Raw genomic sequence first — 18203 nt, forward strand, 5'->3', positions numbered from 1 at the left:
ACTTATCTATAGACTTTTATTATATCCTGCGGGTTTGCTGCACTTAGCCATGGACTTCTATTATAGCCTGCGGGTTTGCTGCACTTTCTGAATGCAGGATATTTGAGACGCTTTCAGAAAGTGCCCCACACCTGCAGGATATAATAGAAGTTTATGACAAAGTGCAGCTAACCCAGGACAGTTGCAGATGCACTGCGTTGCACCTGTGGTGCAGGTAAACTGCAGCACATCAGTGTGAAAGCAGTTCATTTACATTTGTAGTTTGAGGGGTGGTAAAACCCCATAGTAAAAATGTGGGGTTGCACCCCTGCCCCAACCACATCCCCTTTAGCTGCAGTGGACAGGGGTGTACACATGTTGAAGCCGCAGCAGGAGTTATATGCACTGTCATGGTTGGTGGATGTCATGGTTGGTGGGTGTCATGGTTGGGGGGTGTCATGGTTGGTGGGTGTCATGGTTGGTGGGTGTCATGGTTGGTGGGTGTCATGGTTGGTGGATGTCATGGATGGTAGGTGCCATGGTTGGTGGTTGTCATGGTTGGTGGGTGATATGGTTGGTGGGTGTCATGGTTGGTGGGTGACATGGTTGTCATGGTTGGTGGATGTCATGGTTGGTGGGTGTCATGGTTGATGGGTGTCATGGTTGGTGGGTGTCATGGTTGGTGGGTGTCATGGTTGGTGGGTGACATGGTTGGTGGCTGCCATGGTTGATGGGTGCATTGGTTGGTGGGTGTCATAGTTGGCATGGTTGGTGGGTGTCATGGTTGGTGGATGTCATGGATGGTAGGTGTCATGGTTGGTGGGTGTCATGGTTGGTGGGTGATATGGTTGGTCGTTGACATGGTTGATTGGTGTCATGGTTGGTGGGTGACATGGTTGTCATGGTTGGCGGATGTCATGGTTGGTGGGTGTCATGGTTGGTGGGTGTCATGGTTGGTGGGTGTCATGGTTGATGGGTGTCATGGTTGGTGGATGTCATGGTTGGTGGCTGCCATGGTTGATGGGTGCATTGGTTGGTGGGTGTCATGGTTGGCATGGTTGGTGGGTGTCATGGTTGGTGGATGTCATGGATGGTAGGTGTCATGGTTGGTGGGTGTCGCACCTACCAAGCATAACCCATTCAAGTGAATGAGGCCACTCTGTAAGTGCCCTGCAACCTTGTGCAGTACAGAAAAGAAGGGGTTAAAGCAGGCAGCATTGTTGCTTTCTCACCACCTGCTTTAACCCCTTGGACCTTACAGAAGCATGAAGTTGTGGGGCGCATGCAGAGTGCCCTTATTTACTTAAATGGGTTAAAATTGGCAGGCGGTACACTGCTGCTCTTCTGAAAAGCGATCCAAGTGTATTTGACAGGTGGTGAGGAGGTGATATGTTGCCTCCTCACCACCGGATTTACATCCATGATTGTGGTGCAATGCACACTATTGTGAAACAGTAGTATGGCAATTAGAGGTTTAAATCAGGTTTGAGGAGGTGACACTGGGTAATACTGTGCCTGGTGATCTTTGACTTCTCCCATGTTGTTAAGGTAGATCTCCTCCTCGTTAAGGTTGCCTACCTCTGCTATACATACATATCCCTCCACCCGGCACTGCCAGCAAACAACAGAACTAGTAACCCCGGGAGAATTCCTCTGTCAGAGATCTCGCTAGATCCGGGTATGGGACAGAATGTAAGACACATACCCCAGATGTCTAAGACAAGCAACACCTATAGATAAAATCAACATTTTGCTGCCAGCTGAACCCCCAGAATCTCCATAAATCCATCCTAGATACATGAACTGTGTCTGCAGCACAGAGAAGGAAGATTATCCGAGAGAAATACAGGAATACAGGACGGGGAACACAGCTCAGAAAAGTGACCAGGGTATTACAGGCTGATATAACCCAGTCCCCACCCTACTCTGGACCAATCAGTGAGAAGTATGGGTGGAGGAATGTATTTCATGTTAATGACCCACCTGTGCTGATCTCTGTAGGAGTATCCTCCTCTATAAATGTCCCCATTATTCCATCCTCCTCCATAGACTGCTGATCATCTCTCACATACATCTCTTCTTCTTCTGCTTTAACCTCAAATTCTATATCGATTGGATCTCGACTGTAAATGAAGAAAATGGGAGAAAATATCATCTGTAACATATAAGCTGTATTACTGTGACATCACATATATAAAATCCACACATCCCGATCCATGTTCTAGATGCTCCATTCCACCAACATTGTAATAATGATCGATGGTGTGGTCTTCCTGTGTGGAATCCCATGAATACAGAGGATGGGAACATCTCTCTGGGGGGTTCATGTAGCTGGATGATTCCACCATGGTGTCCTGGTACACATCTTTGTGTTTTTTTAGGAACTTCGACTCCTCCATGACCCCATCCTCATCATCCTCCTCATCACCCTGAGACAGGGTAAAAAGGAAAGGTTGCGGGGTCTGTCTCTATGTGAGAAGTGATCTCAAAGCAAGTGTGAAAGAGGACCTGATTGATGGAGAGTGTGATGAGTCTGAAGCATTATGGGTGGAACTACATATAGATGGGCGTAGTTCAAAGTTAATCATTGGAGTTTGTTATAGACCACCCAATGTTAACGAGGAGGTGGAGACTCAGCTCCTTGCACAGATGGAAAGGGCTGCAAGGGCTGGGACAGTGATAATAATGGGAGATTTTAACTACACAGAAATTGACTGGAGTAATGGCACTGCTGGGACAGTTAAAGGGCAAAAATTTATAAACCTAGTACAGGACAATTTTATGGTCCAGTTTATTGAGGCCCCAACTAGGAATGAAGCTCTGTTGGACCTGGTAATCTCAAACCATGCAGAGCTTATTACTAATGTGCAGATAAAGGAACACCTGGGTAGCAGTGACCATAACATGATTTCATTTGATGTTAGTTGTAAACAAGAAATACATAAGGGAAAGATAAAAACACTTAACTTCAAGAGAGCAAATTTTCCAAGGATGAGGGCTGCTCTCGAGGACTTAGACTGGGAGGGAATATTGGCAGCGATAAACACAGAACAGAAATGGGAATTCTTCAAAAAGACTGTTTGGGACCTCACTGCAAAGTATATTCCCATGGGCAATAAGTTTAAAAGGCTAAAAAGAAAACCTATGTGGCTCACGGTCAAAGTTAGAAAAGCTATAAACAATAAGAAAAGAGCTTTTAAAAAATATAAAAATGAAGGAACACTAGTGTCATTTAAATGCTACAAAGAATTTAACAGAATATGTAAAAAGGAAATCAAGGGTGCAAAAATTCAAAATGAACGAGAGATCGCAAAAAATAGTAGGACAAACCCCAAAAAATTCTTCAAATATATTAATAGTAAAAAGGTCAGGTCTGAGCATGTAGGCCCTTTACAAAATAATCTAGAGTGGGTGACTGGGGACAAGGAGAAGGCTAATTTATTAAATACTTTCTTCAGCTCTGTGTATACAAAAGAGCATGGGGAAGTTCATGTCCATAATGGGGGTGGTATTGACACAGCCCCCAATGATCCACAATGGCTCAAAAGGGATATGGTCCAGAAATATTTAGACAGAATAAAGGTGGATAAAGCACCTGGACCTGATGGCATCCACCCACGGATCCTAAAAGAATTGAGCTCTGTAATTTCAAAGCCATTGTATCTAATTTTTAGGGACTCATTAATGACGGGAATAGTACCGCTGGATTGGCGCAGGGCGAACGTGGTGCCTATATTTAAAAAGGGATCAAAGTCTTTACCAAGTAACTATAGACCTGTTAGTTTAACTTCTATAGTCGGGAAGATACTGGAGCGTTTAATAAAAGACCACATAGACGAGTTCTTGCTGGAAAAAAACATTTTAAGCAACAGACAGCATGGGTTCATGAAAGACAGAAGTTGTCAGACAAACCTGATTTCTTTTTATGAAGAGGTAAGTAAAACCTTGGACAGAGGGGTGGTTGTGGACGTGGTTTATTTGGATTTTGCAAAAGCGTTTGATACAGTTCCGCACACACGGCTCATGTGTAAAAGTCTACAGGCTTGGAAATATCAGTTTGTAAATGGATAGAAAACTGGCTAAAAGACAGAATTCAGAGAGTAGTGGTTAATGATTCTTACTCTGAATGGTCTAAGGTTATCAGTGGTGTACCCCAAGGTTCAGTGCTGGGACCCTTACTCTTTAATATCTTTATAAATGATATTGGATCTGGGATCAAAAGTAACATTTCTGTCTTTGCAGATGACACCAAGCTATGCAGTGGAATAACGTCCTTACAGGATGTCTCCAATTTACAAGCTGACCTCAATGCTCTGTCTAATTGGGCGACTATGTGGCAGATGAGGTTTAATGTTGAGAAATGTAAAGTTATGCACTTGGGGGCTAAGAATATGCATGCATCATACATGCTAGGGGGAGTACAACTGGGGGAATCTGTAGTGGAGAAGGATCTGGGGGTTTTGGTAGATCATAAGCTCAATAATAGCATGCAATGCCAAGCTGCGGTTTCCAAAGCGAGCAAACTTCTTTCTTGTATTAAGAGAGGTATGGACTCCAGAGAGAGAGATATCATTTTGCCCCTGTTCAAATCATTAGTAAGACCTCATCTGGAATATGCAGTTCAGTTTTGGACACCAGTTCTCAAAAAGGATATCGGGGAACTGGAGAAAGTGCAGAGAAGGGCAACCAAACTGATAAGAGGCATGGGGGAGCTCAGCTATGAGGAAAGATTAGAGGAACTGAATTTGTTCACTCTTGAGAAGAGGAGAATAAGGGGGGATATGATCAACATGTTTAAATATATAAGGGGTCCATATAGTGAACTTGGTGTTGAGTTATTCACTTTACGGTCAACACAGAGGACAAGGGGGCACTCTTTACGACTGGAGGAAAAGAGATTTCATCTCCAAATACGGAAAGGTTTCTTCACAGTAAGAGCTGTGAAAATGTGGAATAGACTCCCTCCAGAGGTGGTTCTGGCCAGCTCAGTAGATTGCTTTAAGAAAGGCCTGGATACTTTCCTAAATGTACATAATATAACTGGGTACTGACATTTATAGGTAAAGTTGATCCAGGGAAAATCCGATTGCCTCTCTGGGATCAGGAAGGAATTTTTTCCCCTGCTGTAGCAAATTGGAGCATGCTCTGCTGGGGTTTTTTGCCTTCCTCTGGATCAACTGTGGGTATAGTATTGGGTATATTGGATTGTACGTTTTTTTTTTTTTTTGTTTTTTTTTGTTTTTTTTTTGTTTTGTTTTTTTTATGGTTGGACTGGATGGACTTGTGTCTTTTTTCAACCTGACTAACTATGTAACTATGTAACTATTTATCTCTTCTTTAACATCAGCTTCAGAATCACTGAGTTTTCCACTCTGAATATATAATAAAAATGACATCAATTATAATGTAGTAAGGTCCCGGGCCCCCTTTGGTCTAATAAGAACCACCAGAGTTAGGCAGAGCTGACATCCTTCTATGCAGAGTACGTTAAGAGGCATGGTGGGTGCAAGATAAGGTAGATTAATGGGCTACATAGACTTCTTGAATGCAAAGAGATTTATTGTCTCTTGAACAGAACTGTGGGAGAGAGGGTTAGGCCAGGACACCCTTAGTAGTTGCAATGTTAATTGGCAGATTCAGAGACTTCTATAGGTAGACAGCCATGCAGAGAAAGGCATCCAGCAAGACGCCACATCTGCACAAGTAGGGCCGCCATCTTCTATGGCAACAGTCTTATAACAGTTTCTAACACACGTTGTAATGAACTTCTTCACTTCCTCTACAATTTCCCCTTATAATTCTTCACTCCACTGAGCTCCCAGTCTCTCTCACTAGACTCGCTGATCCACTGCCACTGGATCCCCTGAGCTCCTCCAATCTTCTCGCACAGTATCTTCCTCAAGCGTCACCCCCACCTCCCTGCTGGGTCCCTAGCTTGGCACTCACAGATACTCCTCAAGTGTCACCCCGCTGGCCGGCTCAGTCCCTGGCTTTACACACAAGGCTTTTCTGCAAGCATCACCTCCGCTGGCTGGGTCCCTGGCTTGGCACCTGCTGAAGTTTCCCAATTCTTCACCATCCCCGGTTGGTGAGAATGCTGTTCCAGTACTTGCTTCAGCTACTCACAGTGGTCCCTGGTAATAAGGTGGATGGTTCATTAGTGGTGACAGATTCCCCTCTACCTCCGTCCACAACTGGTTCTCTGGCCGGCAGAACCGTCACTTCTGGTTGGACTGCAAGCCGCAGTCCCAACCCTTCACTGCTCTCTTGCTTCTGGATAGGCCCTCAGACAGCCTAGCAGCCAGACGTCCCTGGGATAGGCCTCAGACTTTGGCCTAGCAGCCCGGGGCAGCACAACACACATCCACCCAGACAGCCATCCAGGTGGCACAGAACACACATCACTTGACCTCACCCAAATAAATAGGCTCTCCAAGCAGGCCAAGGAATTCAAGAAAATCCCCGCCCATTGGCTGAGACACCCCATCTATTCCTAATTTGTCCTTGCAATGCCCTTGTCTTAAATAATGCCACCGGATACCCGGCCACCTAGTGACAGGAGAGAAAAGTGCAGCAATTCTAGAATTAGGGTGAGATCAATTGACCCCTAACAATTGGCAAAGGCAACTATCACTCAGCAAATAAATTTAGGAGCAACCCTGCCAAAACATCAGGGTGCTACATCCTCCCCCTGCCTACAAAACTACATCTCGGAGTTTGCAGAAAAAAAATTATAATTTGAGCCCTCAAGCCTGAGAATGAATGTCCTGGCAAAAACTGGGATTTGTGGGGAAACAAGTAAAGGAATAATAATAACAGTAATACAAGGGGTGTACCACATGAAATAAACATATGTAACACATACATAAGCTATTGGTAGTTCTCAAAAGGCAGATAAATATCAGACATTATGTACAATTTATGTGTGGTATACCACCCAAACAACTGAGGGAATTTTGCGAACAGGCAAAAGTCTATGGGACCCGAAAATGAAAAATCGAAAGTGCTCATTTTAACCTCCCTGGCGGTATGATTATTTCAGATTTTAGGTGCTGAAAGCGGTACCATTATTTTGCACAGAAATTTGGCGTTTTATATTGTAGGCCTGTATTTCTTAGGAATAGTTCACTTAAATCTGTCCAAACCAGAGTCTAGTAGACATCCTGGGTATGATAAAGTTTGAAAAACGAAATAAAAAAATATAATATAATAAATAACCATAAATAATTATAACAAATAATAATATAATAATAAAAATTATTCAATAATGTAATCAAATCAAAAACGCTGAAATTTGCTCAGTTGCAGAATTGTCGCTTTTGTTACTTTTAGTGTTTGGTGACGGATTTCCCCACAAATCACTATCGCTCAATTCTGCGATTGATTCTAATTTATTATCACTGTTTTCTAGCTGGTCTAAAGCCACTTTTGAAGTAAAGAGACAGTTTTGGTTGCTATGGACAATCTCCAGTTTCCTGGCAGAAAGAACAGTTTTTATAATATAAAACTGCATGCAGGACACTGGACAGACCACTAGGGACAAAGGGGATGTGTAATTATTTGATACAGTACTGTAATCTGTAAGATTACAGTATACTGTATCTGTACTGTGTGTTTCACTTTTTGAATTTGCTGCCAAACTCCGTCCCCGTGCGTCGCAACGCTCGCAGGGAACGGAGCTCAGCACTGTGAATCAAGCGAGACACGGCGGCTCGCCGATCACGGCGGGGAGACATCGCAGGATCCAGGGGACAAGGTAAGTAAACTCTTCCTGGATCCTGCGATGCAATCCTGAGTCTGGCTCGGGGATACCACTTTTGGTATTGAAAATAAACCCCGAGCCAGACTCTTGAATACCGCCAGGGGGGTTAAAGGCTTATATGTAAGTTATTGTCATAAAAAGTGTTTGGGGACCCGGGTCCTGCTGTCAGCGCGAGGAGGAAAAATAGCCGATTACCGGCTCTGTTTACATCACATGATCAGCTGTCATTGGCTGACAGCTGATCATGTGGTAAGGGGTCGGGACCAACCCCTTACTCTGATCTGTGATCAGGCGAGTCTCATAGACTCGCTGATCACCGAATGCGCCACGCGCGCCCTGCAGGGGGCGTGCAGGCCGCTCGTGCACGGGACGACGTCAATAGACGTCGTCCCAGCAATTTAGATCCGCGCTGTTGCCGTCATTTGGCAATGGCCCGGATCTGAAGCGGTTAAGAGTTTAAGTTGCTACAAACTTTTCTAGACAGGACATGGCTGCCATTATCAACAAATAATATGCACAATTTGTAAGCTAAATTAAGTTAAATGTTCCCCTGTACTATACAGTCACTTTGAGATTAGCATATAGAAGGAGGGGGAAAAAAACAACAGAAACTCAAATAGAATAAAATTGAGAAAATACAGTAAAGTGGAGAAAAAAAGAAATAAATATATATATATATTTTTTTTTAACTCTAAAAAAAAAACAATCCTTTAGATTACTGGAGACACACCAAATCTACTCACAATATCCTGTAGTTTACCTTGTCTGAGCCTACACCCGCAAAACAATAGACCCGGGGGACAATAGGAACAATAGTAAGGCCACCAGGATCAAATAGTGTGGGTAGCCCTCTAGGTTTACAATAGAAAGGTAAACACAGCCGTGTTTACACCAATGTTAAACCAAATTCAGTTTTAAAAAGAATGAATCTACCACAAACTCAGATTATCACATTTTTGGGAGGGTTTATCCTTAAAAAGAAATATCAAGGTATAATCCAGTATGCTGAATGCACCTAATCCCCTATAATAATAATCTTTCTCAGATATTAGCTTCAGCATTCAGCAACAAGACTTCCACAGTTTTGTACTTTAACTGACAACAATGAGAATATTACTGCTTGTAAATTCCCACAGCTAAAACAAACAAACTACTCTCTTGTAGCTATTTTCACTGTCCTACACACAAATATTATTCCTTTAGTGGACACACCATTTAAATTTAAACAAAAATCTGTTGAACCTTTTCAACAAAACCAAGACCACGCTCAATCGGTGTCTTTCCCATAAAACCCATGTACTCACCATACAGCACAATCAAACACTGGTTAGAGAGAGCAATGAAGCTGGGTGAGCACAAAAGAAACATGAAAAACAAAAGAAAATTTTCGCGCCATGTTACTTCCTCCCCATTACATTGACCGGTTATAATGGCACTTCCAAAGAACTTTTTCAACTAAAATTACGGGATATTAGGCAAAACAAAATATGTGGTGTATCCTCCTCCTTTTTAGAGTTCATCTAATACCCACTAATAAAACGAACATTTACCTATTTTTTTTCCCTAGATAAAATTACGTAACGGGTGACCCCGCCCCCCTCTGACATCACAGGGAATGCCACAGGGATGTCCCTGTTAAGTACCCGTGCGTCAGAGGGGGCAGGGTCACCGGGTGGCCCCGTCCTCCATTATTTAAGAAGTGTCAGAAGACGAGAAGCGTCACACAGCGGGAGCCTCCCATCATGGATGCGGAGCGGCCCGAGAACGAAGAAGGGAAGAAGACGCCACAAAGGAAGATGCCGGATGAGAACACCGAAGCAAGAAGCAGAGGATCGGAGGAAGAACCAGAGAAAGAAGAAGATGGAGGAAGAAACCGAAGGAATATAGAAGAAAGAAGATGGAAAGAAGAAGACTTTAAATAAAGGAAATGTCAAAAACTGTCATTTTTAACATTTTTGACACTTTTTTGTGAAATGGTAGGCCTTACCATTTCACACAGGGGGGCGGGATCTGGGGGTCCCCTTGTTAAAGGGGGCTTCCAGATTCTGATAAGCCCCCCACCCGCAGACCCCCACAACCACTGGGTAAGGGTTGTGGGGATGAGGACCTTTTCCCCATCAACATGGGGACAAGGTGCTTTGGGGGGGACCCCAAAGCACCCTCCCAATGTTGAGGGTATGTGGCCTGGTATGGTTCAGCGGGGGGGGCGCTCTCTCGTTCCCCCTCTCTGCAGGTTGCGTGCTCGGATAAGGGTCTGGTATGGATTTTTTGGGGGACCCCACACCTTTATTTTTTTTTATTTTGGCGCGGGGTTCCCCTTAAAATCCATACCAGACCTGAAGGGCCTGGTATGGAATTTAGGGGGACCCCCACGCCAGCTTTTTTAAATTTTGGTTCGGGGTTCCCCTGTGGGGAAATCCCATGCCGTTTTTATCAACAAACTTTTATGTGTATTGCAATTTATTATAGCCGCGAGTAGTTTTAAATGACTTTTTTTCCTTTGAAATATCATTTTGCTTTCAGACTGTTCTAAACACGGGAAACATGCGCCCCTTTACATTCATACTATAGACACCCCCAGGTACAAAAGTTAAAGGAATATTACACTTTTATTGTTTCACTTTAAGCATTATTAAAATCACTGCTCCCGAAAAAACGTCAGTTTTTAAAACTTTTTTAAAACTTTTTTTTTGCATTGATCCATGTCCCCTGGGGCAGGACCCAGGTCCCCAAACACTTTTTAGGACAATACCATGCAAATTAGCCTTTAAAATTAGCACTTTTGATTTCGAACGTTTGAGTACCATAGACTTCAATGGGGTTCTAACGTTCGTGCAAAGTTTTGGTCGTCCGTTCGCAAGTTCTGGTGCGAACTGAACCGGGGGGGGGGGGTGTTCGGCTCATCCCTAGTTTGGCATAGCGTGACTTATGATTGGTTAGCTTCCCTATATCTTGCCTAAGCCAACCCCCTTGAATGCAAATCCTAGTGATTATTCAGGAGAATGTTGCTGGGAAGTTAAGAATTGATTCCGGGGTGGGCCCCCTTTTGCATATCCCAGCATGAGATGCTTTGAAGTGAGTTTGTGTAACAATGAGGTAGGAAACCCATTGTTTGTACACAAAAGCCTAGGCCCGACTTGTCTTGAGCTATATGTGAAGATTAATACATTCTGGCCTGCATGGATACAAGCTAAATGTAATAGATTCTTCATTACAATATTTTAAAGCTATTAATGGAGATTTCACATAAACTCATAAGGCAACATGAAGATGAATGGACATCGCAGGACACTTTTTATTTTTTAATAAAGGAATTGTCCCGAACTGTCTCCTGTCATTTTTACTTTTTTGATACTTTTTTGGTGAATGGGTAGGGGTACAATGTACCCATTCACATTCACGGAATCTGGGGGTCCCCTTGTTAAAGGTGCTTTCAGATTTCGATAAGCTCCCCGCCTGCAGACCCCAACAATCAGCAGGCAAGGGTTGTGGGGATGAGGCCCTTGTCCCCATCACCCTCCCCATGTTTAGGACATGTGGCCTGGTACGGTTCAGGAGGGGGGCTCTCTTGTTCCCCCCTCTTTTCCTGCGGCCTGTCAGGTTGCATGCTTGGATAAGGGTCTGGTATGGATTTTAGGGGGGAACTCCATGCCATTTTTTAAAAAATTTTGGCACGGGATTCTCCTTATTATCCATACCAGACCCAAAGAACCTGGTAATGGACTGAGTGACCCATGCCGTTTTTCAATGATTTTTATGTATATTGCTGGGATCCGACAATACATTACAGCCGTGAGCAGTTTCAAATGACATTTTTTCCTTTACAAATGTTTTTTTGCTGCTCTCATTCATAAAACTATGTACGGCCACTATGTAAGCAGCCCTCCATAGTGTGGGGCGTGGACTCAGCCCCCTGAGCCATGATTGGCCAAAAGCACCCTGCCTTTGACCAATCATGGCTCTCAAAGGAGAGCGTGCTGTGATTGGCCAAAGCATGCAGGTCATTCAGCAGATGCCAATGCACTGCAATCTCACAGTGCATTGATGATCTCCCCGTTCATTATGGGCCATTCCGCGGGTGCTCAAATTTCCTGAGGAAACCCCAAAATTATATACATTCGGCAAACAGGCGAACATCGGGCTCATCCCTACTCCTGTCAGCCTGTGTGTACCCAGCTAAAGGCTCCATGCACACTGAAGCTCATAAACGGACATTTTGGGGAGTTTGGGCATTTTTTTTTAACAGCCTATAAACTTCCCTCTATGTTATCCTATGTGTCCATGCACACATGGACGTTTTTGGACATTTATCAGCAATGGAGTTCATGGGCTGTTTTCTGAACGCCCTAAAATCGTGTTCAGGAGCTGTTTTTCTTACCACAAAAAAAACGCTTAAAAATGTTAAACGCTCATAAACGTTGATGAACTTCGAGAAACGCTCAAAAACTTGTCTCACCAGCATTTAACGTTTTTGATTCATTGAAAAAATATATAAAAAAATAAAACATTCTTAAAAAAAAAAAACACTAAATAAAAAGCTAACGCAGAAAAATGCTAAAAAAAGCTAGTAAACGCTAAACGTTAAAAAACAATGAAAGACTCACTGCAAAGCTACTGACGTTTTTATAACGTTATTTTACCGTCCAGTGTGCACGGAGCCCAAGGCTGGACATACATTATACAATTATTTATTATGAGGTTTGAGTAAGCGCTGACTTAGCGTGAAACGCACCACCTTTCATGTTCCTGTCATACCTGGGATGTGATTTTATTGCTTCAATAAAGATACCAAGGAGTGCAACAATATTGTGGATTTTGCATGTTACTGATACATTATACAATTTTCTTGTACAACTTTCCTCCAGATTTACCAAAACCATATAATATGAGGTGATACTCAAACACTTTCAGTTTGTATGCAGTCAGGCCGGCCCTTGCACTACATAGGTAAAGGTTATCTAAAAAAATTAAACAAGAAAATTGTATAATGTGTGGCCAGCTTAATGGTTGGGGATCAGTCTAGTAATCAGCACACACTTCTGGGGTTCCTCAGGCTCCCCTACAAGCTAGAATCCTTGTGTTACTCCCTCTTCCCACTATCCATGTACACCCCACACCAGACACACAACATGGGGGCCGGAGGGAAGTGGGGTGAACAGGGAGGCAGCTGGGGGGAGAGGGAAGTAGACGGGGAAGTGGGGGGAGAGGGATGTAGATGGGGAAGTGGGGGGAGAGGGAAATAGATGGGGAAATGGGGGGGGAAGTAGACAGGGAAGTGGGGGGAGAGGGAAATAGACGGGGAGGTGGGGGGAGAGGGAAGTAGGTGGGGAAGTGGGGGGAGAGGGAAGTAGATGGGGAAGTGGGGGGAGAGGGAAGTAGATGGGGAGGTGGGGGGAGAGGGAAGTAGACGGGGAAGTGGGGGGAGAGGGAAGTAGATGGGGAAGTGGGGGGAGAGGGAAATAGATGGGGAAATGGGGGGAGAGGGAAGTAGATGGGGAGGTGGGGGGAGAGGGAAGTAGACGGGGAGGTGGGGGGAGAGGGAATGTGTGGTCAGCTTAATGGTTGGGGATCAGTCTAGTAATCAGCACACACTTCTTGGGTTCCTCAGACTCCCTTACAAGCTAGAATCCTTGTGTTACTCCCTCTTCCCACTATCCATGTACACCCCACACCAGACACACAACATGGGGGCCGGAGGGAAGTGGGGTGAACAGGGAGGCAGCTGGGGGGAGAGGGAAGTAGACGGGGAAGTGGGGGGAGAGGGATGTAGATAGGGGAGTGGGGGGAGAGGGAAATAGATGGGAAATGGGGGGGAGTAGACAGGGAAGTGGGGGGAGAGGTAAATAGACGGGGAGGTGGGGGGAGAGGGAAGTAGGTGGGGAAGTGGGGGGAGAGGGAAGTAGACGGGGAAGTGGGGGGAGAGGGAAGTAGATGGGGAAGTGGGGGGAGAGGGAAATAGATGGGGAAATGGGGGGAGAGGGAAGTAGACGGGGAGGTGGGGGAGAGGGAAGTAGATGGGTAGGTGGGGGAGAGGGAAGTAGACGAGGAAGTGCGCGGAGAGGGAAGTAGATGGGGAAGTGTGGGGATAGGGAAGTAGACGGGGAAATGCGGGGAGAGGGAAGTAGACGGGGAAGTGGGGGGAGAGGAAAGTAGATGGGGAAGTGGGGGGAGAGGGAAGTAGACAGGGAGGTGGGGGAGAGGTAAGTAGATGGGAAGGTGGGGGCAGAGGGAAGTAGATGGGGAAGTGGGGGAGAGGGAAGTAGACAGGGAGGTGGGGGGAGAGGCAAGTACATGGGGAGGTGGGGGAGAGGGAAGTAGATGGGGAAGTAGGGGGGAGAGGGAGGTAGATGGGGAAGTGGGGGGAGAGGGATGTAGACGGGGGTGGGGGAGAGGGAAGTGGATGGTAAAGTGGGGGGAGAGGGAAGTAGAAGGGGAGGAGGCGGAGAGGGAAGTAGACAGGGAGGTTGGGGGAGAGGGAAGTAGATGGGGAGGTGGGGGGAGAGGGAAGTAGACGGGGAAGTGGGGGGAGAGGGAAGTAGATGGGGAAGTGGGGGGAGAGGGAAATAGATGGGGAAATGGGGGGAGAGGGAAGTAGACGGGGAGGTGGGGGAGAGGGAAGTAGATGGGTAGGTGGGGGAGAGGGAAGTAGACGAGGAAGTGCGCGGAGAGGGAAGTAGATGGGGAAGTGTGGGGATAGGGAAGTAGACGGGGAAATGCGGGGAGAGGGAAGTAGACGGGGAAGTGGGGGGAGAGGAAAGTAGATGGGGAAGTGGGGGGAGAGGGAAGTAGACAGGGAGGTGGGGGAGAGGTAAGTAGATGGGAAGGTGGGGGCAGAGGGAAGTAGATGGGGAAGTGGGGGAGAGGGAAGTAGACAGGGAGGTGGGGGGAGAGGCAAGTACATGGGGAGGTGGGGGAGAGGGAAGTAGATGGGGAAGTAGGGGGGAGAGGGAGGTAGATGGGGAAGTGGGGGGAGAGGGATGTAGACGGGGGTGGGGGAGAGGGAAGTGGATGGTAAAGTGGGGGGAGAGGGAAGTAGAAGGGGAGGAGGCGGAGAGGGAAGTAGACAGGGAGGTTGGGGGAGAGGGAAGTAGATGGGGAGGTGGAGGGAGAGGCAAGTAGACGGGAAAGTGGGGGGAGAGGGAAGTAGACGGGGAGGTGGGGGGAGAGGGAAGTAGACGGGGAGGTGTAGAGTGGGAAGTAGATGGGGAGGAGGGGGAGAGGGAAGTAGACGAGGAAGTGCGGGGAGAGGGAAGTAGATGGGGAAGTGGGGGGAGAGGGAAGTAGACAGGGAAGTGGGGGGAGAGGGAAGTAGACGGGGAAGTGAGCGGAGAGGGAAGTAGATGGGGAAGTCGGAGGAGAGGGAAGTAGACGAGGAAGTGCGTGGAGAGGGAAGTAGATGGGGAAGTGCGGGGATAGGGAAGTAGACGGGGAAGTGTGGGGATAGGGAAGTAGACGGGGAAATGCGGGGAGAGGGAAGTAGACGGGGAAGTGGGGGGAGAGGAAAGTAGACGGGGAAGTGGGGGGAGAGGGAAGTAGACAGGGAGGTGGGGGAGAGGTAAGTAGATGGGAAGGTGGGGGCAGAGGGAAGTAGATGGGGAGGTGGGGGAGAGGGAAGTAGACGAGGAAGTGGGGGGAGAGGGAAGTAGATGGGGAAGTGGGGGGAGAGGGAAGTAGACGGGGAAGTGAGGGGGGAGGGAGGTAGATGGGGAAGTGGGGGGAGAGGGAAGTAGACAGGGAGGTGGGGGGAGAGGCAAGTACATGGGGAGGTGGGGGAGAGGGAATTAGATGGGGAAGTAGGGGGGAGAGGGAGGTAGATGGGGAAGTGGGGGGAGAGGGATGTAGACGGGGGTGGGGGAGAGGGAAGTGGATGGTAAAGTGGGGGGAGAGGGAAGTAGATGGGGAGGAGGTGGAGAGGGAAGTAGACAGGGAGGTTGGGGGAGAGGGAAGTAGATGGGGAGGTGGAGGGAGAGGCAAGTAGACGGGAAAGTGGGGGGAGAGGGAAGTAGACGGGGAGGTGGGGGGAGAGGGAAGTAGACGGGGAGGTGTAGAGTGGGAAGTAGATGGGGAGGAGGGGGAGAGGGAAGTAGACGAGGAAGTGCGGGGAGAGGGAAGTAGATGGGGAAGTGGGGGGAGAGGGAAGTAGACAGGGAAGTGGGGGGAGAGGGAAGTAGACGGGGAAGTGAGCGGAGAGGGAAGTAGATGGGGAAGTGGGGGGAGAGGGAAGTAGACGAGGAAGTGCGGGGAGAGGGAAGTAGATGGGGAAGTGGGGGAGAGGGAAGTAGATGGGGAAGTGGGGGGAGAGGAAAGTAGACGGGGAAGTGGGGGGAGAGGGAAGCAGATGGGGAGGTGGGGGAGAGGGAAGTAGACGAGGAAGTGGGGGGAGAGGGAAGTAGATGGGGAAGTGGGGGGAGAGGGAAGTAGACGGGGAAGTGAGGGGGGAGGGAGGTAGATGGGGAAGTGGGGGGAGAGGGAAGTAGACAGGGAGGTGGGGGGAGAGGCAAGTACATGGGGAGGTGGGGGAGAGGGAAGTAGATGGGGAAGTAGGGGGGAGAGGGAGGTAGATGGGGAAGTGTGGGGAGAGGGATGTAGACGGGGTGGGGGAGAGGGAAGTGGATGGTAAAGTGTTGGGAGAGGGAAGTAGATGGGGAGGAGGGGGAGAGGGAAGTAGACAGGGAGGTCGGGGGAGAGGGAAGTAGATGGGGAGGTGGAGGGAGAGGCAAGTAGACGGGGAAGTGGGGGAGAGGGAAGTAGGGAAGTAGACGGGGAGGTGGGGGGAGAGGGAAGTAGACGGGGAGGTGTAGAGTGGGAAGTAGATGGGGAGGAGGGGGAGAGGGAAGTAGACAAGGAAGTGCGGGGAGAGGGAAGTAGATGGGGAAGTAGGGGGAGAGGGAAGTAGACAGGGAAGTGGGGGGAGAGGGAAGTAGACAGGGAGGTGGTGGAGAGGGAAGTAGATGGGGAGGTGGGGGGAGAGGGAAGTAGACGAGGAAGTGGGGGGAGAGGGAAGTAGATGGGGAAGTGGGGGGAGAGGGAAGTAGATGGGGAAGTGGGGGGAGAGGGAGGTAGATGGGGAAGTGGCGGGAGAGGGAAGTAGACAGGGAGGTGGGGGGAGAGGCAAGTAGATGGGGAGGTGGGGGAGAGGGAAGTAGATGGGGAAGTAGGGGGCAGAGGGATGTAGATGGGGAGGTGGGGGAGAGGGAAGTGGATGGTAAAGTGGGGGGAGAGGGAAGTAGATGGGGAGGTGGGGGAGAGGGAAGAAGACAGGGAGGTCGGGGGAGAGGGAAGTAGACGGGGGTGGGGGGAGAGGGTAGTAGACGGGGAGTTGGGGAGTGGGAAGTAGATGGGGAGGTGGGGGAGAGGGAAGTAGATGAGGAAGTGTGGGGAGAGGGAAGTAGATGGGAAAGTGGGGGGAGAGGGAAGTAGACAGGGAAGTGGGGGAGAGGGAAGTAGACAGGGAGGTAAGCGGAGAGGGAAGTAGACGGGTAAGTGGGGGGAGAGGGGAGTAGACAGGGAAGTGGGGGGAGAGGGAAGTAGACAGGGAGGTGGGCGGAGAGGGAAGTATACGGGGAAGTGGGGGGAGAGGGAAGTAGATGGGGAGGTGGGGGGAGAGGGAAGTAAATGGGGAGGTGGGGGAGAGGGAAGTAGACGAGGAAGTGCAGGGAGAGGGAAGTAGATGGGGAAGTGGGGGGAGAGGGAAGTAGATGGGGAAGTGGGGGAGAGGGAAGTAGATGGGGAAGTGGGGGGAGAGGGAAGAAGACTGGAGGTGGGGGGGAGAGAGAAGTAGATGGGGAAGTGGGGGGAGAGGGAAGTAGATGGGGGTGGGGGGAGAGGGCAGTAGACGGGGAGGTGGATCTGCTCTTAAGTCAGTAATAGCTAAGGCAAATTAATTTTTTATGTCTGCTGCGAATTTTGTCATTTCTGAGAAGTGCAGCGGGTGATCAGGGTGCTCTGAGTCCCTTCCCATATCTTCTGAGGCCGACATAGAGTCCTCACTGTTTGTTACCTCATGCTCCAGTGGCGCCATCTTGGCAGCAGGACATCCCCTTGTCCTCTGAGATTGTGGCTCAAATTTCTCCCTGGAATGCCGCCGGGTCACGGGGTGGATTGCGATCTGTGTTGTCTGTGGCTTGTGAGCAAGCTGTCTCTTCTGCCCATCGCCAATTTTATCAGTGCTGGAAGGGGTTTCTGAGTCACGGAGGTGCAGAGCTCAGCTAAACAGCTTCCATTCCCCTCAAGCTCCAAGCCAAGCCCCCTCCCATAGACTTTTAAAGGGTGTTCCGCGGCTTTCAAATTTGTGAACACCCCAAATTTTTTGCTATTTGGCGAACATTCGAACACCCGATGTTCGAGTCAAACTTACGTTTGACTCGAACATCGGGCTCATTCCTATTGGAAACCACGAACCTCACCAGCCATCAGAAATGTGATTCACACCCTAAATGAAGATGCTCAACATGAATACTCC

At 48.1% G+C, this 18203-nt stretch overlaps 1 protein-coding gene across 1 annotated transcript in view; it reads right to left on the reverse strand.

Moving 5' to 3' along the window:
- LOC141126380 (uncharacterized) overlaps positions 1-18203 on the reverse strand; it is a 133183-nt gene that overhangs the window by 61544 nt on the left and 53436 nt on the right. The window lies entirely within an intron of this gene.

Source organism: Aquarana catesbeiana, linkage group LG02, assembly GCF_042186555.1.
Source record: "Aquarana catesbeiana isolate 2022-GZ linkage group LG02, ASM4218655v1, whole genome shotgun sequence".
In the NCBI taxonomy this organism is placed as follows: Eukaryota; Metazoa; Chordata; class Amphibia; order Anura; family Ranidae; genus Aquarana; species Aquarana catesbeiana.